Source organism: Phytophthora infestans, genomic scaffold, assembly GCF_000142945.1.
Source record: "Phytophthora infestans T30-4 supercont1.48 genomic scaffold, whole genome shotgun sequence".
Classification (NCBI taxonomy): Eukaryota; Oomycota; class Peronosporomycetes; order Peronosporales; family Peronosporaceae; genus Phytophthora; species Phytophthora infestans.
The window spans coordinates 1,008,316-1,017,105 of record NW_003303711.1 but is presented as its reverse complement, the minus strand read 5'-3'; positions in this window follow the sequence as shown (position 1 = coordinate 1,017,105).

Genomic DNA, 8,790 nt, shown 5'->3' with positions numbered 1-8,790 from the left:
TCGAGTGAGCTTTTCCTTTCTCTGCCGAGAGTCGTCAGGGATGTTCGCGTGCACCAAGCATCCCCCCGTGCCCAGCACGCTGAGGTCTGGCCGCCCTCCGTACAGGGCCTCGTATGGGGACTGCTGGTCCTTCAACACCGGCGTCGGCGTCTTTGTTTAGCGTCTCAATTGCATGTAGGAAGGCTTCTCCCCATATTGAAACATGCATTTGCGTAGCTTGTAACATAGATCTGACCTGCCGCATGGCGGTCTGGCTCGTGCGCTCCACGATAGCGCTCTCCTGCGGGATGTAGGTGTCGATGCCGAGATCCTTGCAGAGAGTCTCAAGCTGCGTGTTGACGAATTCGCCATCACCGTCAGAGAATAGTATCTTGATGGTCGCTTTCGGGGCTGGTTCTGGATCCAGCGAATCTGCTTCTGAATCAGCTCCGTGGCTTCGTCTCTGTAGGCTAATAAATATTCCCACTTGTATCGCGTAGCATCGTCTATAATCAATAGAAACTGGTTTGATTTCGATATTGTGTCCGCTCCAACACTGCATAGGTCGACACAAAGCTTGTGCAAGGGCTTTGCAGAGCGAGACGGCTTGCGCTTGTAGCTCATGCGCTTCGTCTTTGACTCTAAGCATGGAATGCATTCATAGAGAGCAAAATTCTCCGACTGCATGTTGATGCCAAAATTATAATTTCCTGCCATAGTCTTGATAGTCTCCATGTTCACGTGACCCATGCGGTTGTGCAGCAACGTCATGGGGCTCTCAGCTTCACTGGCTTTGACGCGCATCACGTTCTTGCGCTGACGTGGCGTCCACATGCGGTACATCCCGCGGATGTACTTGAAGCGCAGCTTCAATGTGTCCTTGACCAGCCACGTAGTCATATGATCATGCGAGACGCGCACCTTGCAGTTTTCTTTGAACTGCATGTAGGCCTGCGAGATCAGGTTATAGGCAGCCGACTTGGCGTAGCTCCCGTCATCAAGGAGGCGTTCGTCGATCTTGCCCGTGTGCTTGTTCAGCACTTGCATAAGCACTGTGCCCACAGTTGCGCGCTCGGCTGTGCCGTTTCCGAAAACTAGCTCTGCAACTGAGTCTTCGTGTAGCTTTGTAAACAAGGTAAGGTCGCTCGAGACGTTGGTCTGCGCGACGCTATCCAACACCCACTCCACTATGACCTGGTCCTCGTCCTTGTCCTTGTAGTTAAAATTGTCACGCACCGCGAGTACATGCTCTTGTCCTTCAGCTTGAGTCGGTGCAGCCGACTTGGCCGTCCTCACAGTAACCACATCAATCATCCTGCGTGACGGGTTGCTCGAGTTGTTGCCGGAGTTGCTGTTGCTTCCACGCTGGCGGTACTCAGGATCGCCACGCCAATGTCCTAGCTCTCCGCACGTGTTGCACTTCGTCTTCGCCTTACGCTTGGCGATGTCATCCCTCGCACTGGAATCGCTCTTGCTCTTCTGCCGCTTGTTCCGCCCACGCGGCGATGAGCTGCGGCTGCGACGATTGTTGCGGTTGTTGTTGCCTCGTGCTTGGCTGTTGCTCGAGTTTCGACGTCCTCTTCCGTCGTTGTGTCCGACGCCACGGCCACCAACAAATGCAAGATCTCGCTGGACGGCACGTCCACCTCCACCACGTCCTTGCTGTAGTTCGGTCTCTTGGCGTGAGTGGTCAGCGAGCCGAAGGCGCTCGATCGCTTGCTCCCACGTAATGGACTCATCACGTCCAATGCGTACTGTATGTTAGACTACCACTGCTGGGTACACACCCACTGTATTCGACAATAGGATAGAGACGGCTTCCTGCTCAGGCAGCTGTTTGTTCGCGCGGCGAAGTCTCTGCTGGTAGTCTTCGATGTCACGAATGTAATCGTCAAGTCGTTCGTCACGTTGCAAGCGACGATACGGCATACCTCGCTTGGGAAACACGCTGTTTACTCCAGGATGGCTATCAAAGTGATATTCCAGTGTACGCCACAGTAGGATAGGATCAGCACGTTGAATAAAACTTGTAAATCGCATCTGTAGTTCTTGACTAAGTCCCATCGTAAGTTCACGTTGAGCACCACGTAGTCGATGCTTGAAACAGCCGCGCTGTCCTTCGTTACGTTGGTCTGCCATCGTTTCGCGCTCCATGATGGGGTCCAAGAGGTGTGCGACGACGATAATGGAGCAAATCTCGACGCGCCACGTCTGATAGTTGTTGTCGGTAAGTCTTGCGTTCAACTGCACGCGTCCGCTCTGGTTCATGCACCGCGTGCATCTGTGGTCTCCAAGCATGGGTTCGTCCGTAGCGGAGTCGGTCCCGGCCTCGGTCTGGACTGGCTGAGCTGCAGCCTCGGACGGTCTAAAGTTTCTTGGCGGCTCGCTCTGACGCGTGCTGGCGCCGGCGGTAAGTTCCTCTGTGCTCGGGTTTCCTCGGTGGGGCTCGTACGGCGTCGGCACTCGCTGCGGCTATGCTCGAGCCGCTGAGAATTCTTGAATGAGCTGCCTTTGTGGGCGTCGGGTGGATGTTTTCACTGGAATGTTCTGCACTTGCTGCTGATTGGTCAATGTAGTCATAACGATACCAAATTGGGCCAATACGAGCTCGAGTTGCTGCTCAACTCGGGTTGATGACGCTTGCGACGTCGCATGTGCCTCGTCTGACGTTGTCTCGTCTGCTCTTGCAGGGAACTGCAAGTCGTCGGGCGCGCGCGAGCTCTGCGTACTCCGGACTGGGCTTCCAGCTCTCCTTCTTGGGCTCATAACCTGAATGATGGTCGCTCCTCGGCTGCGCCGAGTGGTGACCATGGCGATGAAGGAAGTAGTCATAACAACAGTTAGTTGCAGGGACTGAAAGTCCAGCAGGAGAGAAAACCGAGTGCTGCTGCTTGCTCTTGACGGCGCAAGTTGTCGAGTGTGTAGCAGCACGCGGAAAAACCTCGGTAACATATATTCGTAGATTAGCAGTAAGATGGGGCTGGCGGCTCGCCAGCCAATGGTCCGTTGTCCGGCTTCTGGACGCGAGCGTCGCGTCCTGGAGGCACCTGAGCCTCAGGTTTGGACTGGACGCAGTCCTGGCGCTTCCTCCACACTTCACACGTACCTTTTTAAATGTGAGCTGATTCATTTGATGAGTTGACCTCAAATCGATAGAGGCTGAATGTGGCGACTTGCTGTGGGTACACCCCTTGTTCTGTATTATTGATCTCCGAGGCCGGTGTGCCATTGCGATATGAAATTGACGGGCTTGGTGATGTGGCTAAAGTTCAGGTGACTAGTATATATACTCGTACGGCTTGAGCCATTGTGCTCGCTTCGGCATGCAGTGCGCGCACCATTAAATAAGCTCAGTACCCTCGAGGGCTGCCTCAGTACCATCTGCTATTGTACTGTTGACTGTCGTGCTAGCAAAGGACAAGCTACCTGTGTCTCTATGGCTCAGAACTACATTGACTTTGCGCACAAACTTCAGTAATAGGCTGTCGACTTTATCAACCAGCCCAGCAACGCTTCCGTCAAACTAAGCAATTTTTGTATCCACTTAGTCCAAACGGCTTTTCATATTCACTATAGCACTAAGGTGTGGGGACCCACCGCTCACGCGGATTGGATCACCAGGACACCAATACCGACAGAAAGCGTGTGACTTGAGACGGCTATACAGATCCGGATCTCGGAATAATGGAGGCGCAAACAAAATTTGACTTCTACTTAGAGTCTGCGTGAGACGTTCATAGTGGTGAGCTAGCGAAACAAGCAAGTAAAAACCGACTTTGGTTAACGCGCAAGCTCATTTGAAAAGCCGAAACTGAAACCATCGTGTTCATCGTCATCTAGCATTTCAAAGAATAGCGGTAATGTGGCAAAATCGAGTGTTCATACGGCAAACCAGCAGCGAAGCGGTCGCCAACTATATCTCCAGCAGCCTCGTAGCGAGCGTATGAATCCTGTACACCCGGTAAATTCCATCCTACACGCAGGCGCATGCAGACGATAGTCCATCTGTGCAGCATCCATAAACATACGTAGATGATACCTTACGGGAAGAATGGGAGCCGTAGTCGGCTGGCTGTCAGCCTAAGATTTAAGGAAGTGAGTGTTTTGCCCGACTGGCTAGCCGACTATACAATTATACTCCCCAACATGCATAAAATGGACTTAGCCGATGGTCTTGGCAACACTCGCTCGGAATTAATTTCTAATCCTAGACACAGTGCATTGCCGAGTCGAGGGCTTCCCCCCCCCCCGAGCGCAGCGCAGCAAGTGAAGAGAGGGGCGGGCCCACGGCTATAAGTCCACAGACGAGTGAAACGCGCTAGTGTCCTACCTTTACTCCAATATAACCGTACTATACTATCTGTACATGTATAAAAGTCGATGCTATGTTACCTCAGTCGGGCAAAATAGCGAGTGCCAAGATTTAAAGTATGGCACGTGTTGCTGTGCCCGGCTGAGTGAAATGTGACGAGGCTAATGTGACCGGTTGAGCCCAGCTGATACCGACTGAGCCCGGCTAGACGAGAGTCAGTGCCGCGTCATCACTTGATGAGTGGCTGGATTTATACGTATAGCCGGCTTCCTTTTTGCCCAAGAAAAAACCTCAACTGATACTTTAAGAAAAAATCACGTGTGGTGTCTTGCATTGGCACTGAAACACTTAGCAAAAAAAATGTCTAAGTATGGTGTTTAAATTGGTGAGTCGTACTGTGATAGTGTTTATATTGGTAAGGTGTAGTGTAATGTAAAAAGTGATGTATTTAAAGGCACATACACAGATACCTGTATCGGAGACATTGGAGCATCTTCTTGTCAACGGCTCCCACTGCATTTGCTCCGCACAACATTTCAAATACAAGTAGGACGTACACGCCACAGTTGTAGCTATCCGTTTGTATGCCGAGGCTAGATTCGTATAAACGGGTGCGGTAACGCTTCACACCAGCACCCGGAAGCAAACTTACCAGAGACCCGGCAACAGCCCGGATACTTGCCATGTAACTTGAATGCATCGGGTGGTACAATAGTATCTCATCGGTAGCAGAGTTGACGATGATTGCACACCAGTGGTTCCCGCTACAGTTGATCGGGATAAGAATCCGTTGACTAAATACTTCATTCAATGCAACACGTAGCGCATCTCGATCCGTTCTGATGCTGTCATTTCTGGTGATGCTCACAGTAGTTGGGTTGATCATCACTACCATATTGTCCGTTCCGAATAATTTTTGCATGGCAGTCCACATAGTTGTGTCTTCGAGGGATCCCTTAGCAGCAAAATCGAGCACATTTATCTAGACAATTGTAAATACGCAATAATGTTTACCCAAATAATTTGTGAAGGATAAGTTTACGAAAAAAAGGATGCGTACCTGCTCGGACAGAAGCGGCATTGATTTCAACGTGGCAGGCAAATTGGGATCTGTTTCAACGTGAAATGACGTATCACAAAGCAGTGACACGTCCACTGAAGAGATCCAATGCAGCACGCGTTCAACAGTCTTAACGGCAGTCAGTGGCCGATGCCACTGCTTCATGATTGAGAGCGTGCACGGCATAAAAATGCCTACACCCACCACCTCAATTGCAATGTTCTGCTCAGCCAGCCCGCGCCGATTCCGTTGATATGCCGTCACCTTAGCATCGCATTTTCGTAACAGGTCCCATGCAAACACCCGCGTAAACTCACAGGCATCTGTGATTGGTTTTCCTGGTGGTAGCTGTGACGCATTGACGAATTGTTTGAACTGGTTGAGTAATTGACCTGCTGACTCGTGCGTAGCCTCTCCAGAAAGCGCCTCTTTAATTGATTTGAGGGACAACCGTCTTTCATGCATGTCTGAATCATCTCGGGCCATCTCGATTGCAATACTTTTCTTGGCCTTTTTTGCACACCCACCACCTCAATTGCAATGACCCACAATAAATCATTTTGTTAAGTTCATCAACAAAATATCTTCATGTAGCGTAGCTTACCTTCCCAACCGTCGGGTCAATAAAGATTCTGCCAACATTCCCAGGTTCCTCGCAGAACTCCACCATCCATTTCTTTAATCTTTGTGAGCTGGTGCTGGACGATTGTTCTCTTGCCTTAAGGCGCTGGACGATGTTGTGTACATCGCGAATAGAGGGGCTGCATTTAGAATGCTCCTGGATAAACTTCAAGATATTCTTTTTCTTGGCACCCGCCTTTCTTAGCTCGTCGACAGTTTCCAGCACCTCACCCTCAATGGCGGTTCGATTCGATGCATACTGCTCATACGTCCGCCGATTTAGGTTATGGGAATGCTCCAAGTTACTTTTCGTGATGAAGAGTGCAAAAACCCTCTTACTTTTATCTGCGAGACGAACGCAGACGTTAACCTATTAATACACACAAAATAACGCACACCACGAATTAATCACTAGGCTAACAATGTAGTCATTAATACCCAAGTGAATCAGTACCCGACTGGACCCAACTGGTGCCCGATTGACACCCGACTGGCAAAATACGTACCGAAGCCTCGCAGCCCATGGGCCTTCTTTCCTGGCGTGGTCGCTTTCCTTGCCCTCGCGACTTGTATGCGCCAGTATGCGTACAGATTAGCTTCTGAGAATAGTTCCCTCACTCCGGCGGAATCAGCGACGCACTCGAGTTTGTTGACTGGATCTTCTTGTTCCGGTCCAAAACTGTAATGTTGGTTCGAATGCGAAAAAGCTAAATGAATGAAGCGTAAATATCTGTCCACCTTTTAAATAAGCTGCCCTATGGCGAAAATTACATATCTTGCTAGCTGTTCTCTTGATACTCCTTGAAATAAGCGTCGAACTGTTCCCACGACTCAAAGCACGTGTGCGTGAGAGGTGGCCCCAGCACAGTTCGGCCAGACCCGTTGCTGAAGTCGCTTGACTGCTCAGACGGCACCTGATTGGTGCTATCACCAATTGAAACGTCCCTGTGCTCATGAGAGCCTCTCACATCGCGAGGGTCAACGTCGCTCTGATCACTCTGGTCGCTTTGGTTATACGAGGCACGCGGCTCGCACCGCTTCCTCCCTACCTGGAGCCGGGGGTCCATTCGCCACGATTGACGTCTCGCGCTTGGCACGCGTCGAGCTATAAACGAATGGTTTTGAATGGATAAAAAAATATACGGTTATACGTTGTTCGGATGAAGCATAGGGCTAGGTGGCATTTCATCGATGAAAAGGGAGATGGGCCAGCCGGGCACGATAGTCACTCTCTTAAAGTATATGACTATGGTTAATATTCCCATTGCCTTCCTTAGGACGTTACTGTAGCGATTGTACTGGTTACTACCAGGAAACAGCAGCGACGTACCGCTGAAACCAAACGCAGTAAAGTAAATTGAAAAAGAAAGAAATGGAACACACGACTGGATCCAAAAGGTTTGCATACACATGACGAGGATCACGCTGACGCTCCCCTTCGTGATCATTCTATCTGCGATCAAACCAAATGAAAAGCGTGTCTTCGTCCCACTCCAAATGCTCGTATGGAATCGAAACAAAATTACCCGTGCGGCACATCAACCTCCACGAAATAAGGAGAGATGTATGAGCGATAAAATTCCTTTTTTGTGTTTCCACCCATTGCATTGCACATAAGTAGATAGAGCGAATACTGAAAGTTCTTTTCCCCCTCAAATTAGGACTCGTACATCATATGAGCGATTTAGGAAATACAGACTTAATCTCATTAAGTAGGCTACATACTTGCCTAGCGTTTTACCGTCCTTCTTACGCAGCGACATCAAAAACACCTCAAATCCTTTGGGTCCATTCGCAATATATTTATTGGTGGTTGGGTAGGATTATCTTCCATACATCGCTGCACGTGTTAGTATTTCTCTTTTAGTGCCAACTTCTCATCTCACAGTAACCGATGTAAGAAGCGCATTGAGCTGGCTGCGTGTAACCGAGTACGTAGCCCCAAGTGTACTCTTAGATACATAAAGAGTGACACGTCACACTTCGGGGTATCTGGTACATGGTACCGGGGTCATCCGAGGACAACCATTGGCTGATGACGTCGCTTTCTAAAGGTGGCCCATAGTTTGTTTATTTAGATCAAGCTTAGCCTACCTATTAATATATTCAGTTTACAAATTACCATAAATTGGTCGCTTCGCTCCGTTTTAGCAAAAGGGACCTGTGAACTGCCGTTCACTGAGAGTTTGTATTCTCTTGGAAGCCAACTTCCTCTAGCGCAAGGTGCTGTGTGCACCCGTCACACTGTGAATGAGGCAATACGTACCGTCTCCTTGAAATTCTTGTTGACTGTATTTTATCTAATCCTCGACTTCGTCATAGAGCTCCTCCCTGGTAACCTTTGGACACAGTGTACTGCTTCAAGATTGGTGTGATCTCTCACACTAAGTACGATGGTGCTATTGGGGGGTACCGGTTTCCGGCGGTAAGTACCCATAAACCGGTAACCAAACCGGTCCAACACGATCCCGCGATGATTATGGTACGTTGATTACGCTATCGATGATTAGACGAGTAGGATGATTGGACGAGTGTTGGTGATTGGATGCACCGATTGATTGAATGACCTAGGTAGTGAGGACAGTGTAAGCTCCGATAAATCTATCACTTCGGAATCTTCCTCCTTCCCCTCAAGTGTCTTCGCTCCGGTCTACTCCCCGAGTGTTAACTCTTCCCTTCGCTCCGTACAAGCCTAACGTTGCCTAAAACCCGTGACCTCTATCAGGTTATGAGCCCAAGTAAAATGTCCGCTGCGCAAGACGTTTCAACTAAGGTATCCATCGACAAGCTCAACGGTGACAGCTACGCGACGTGCGAG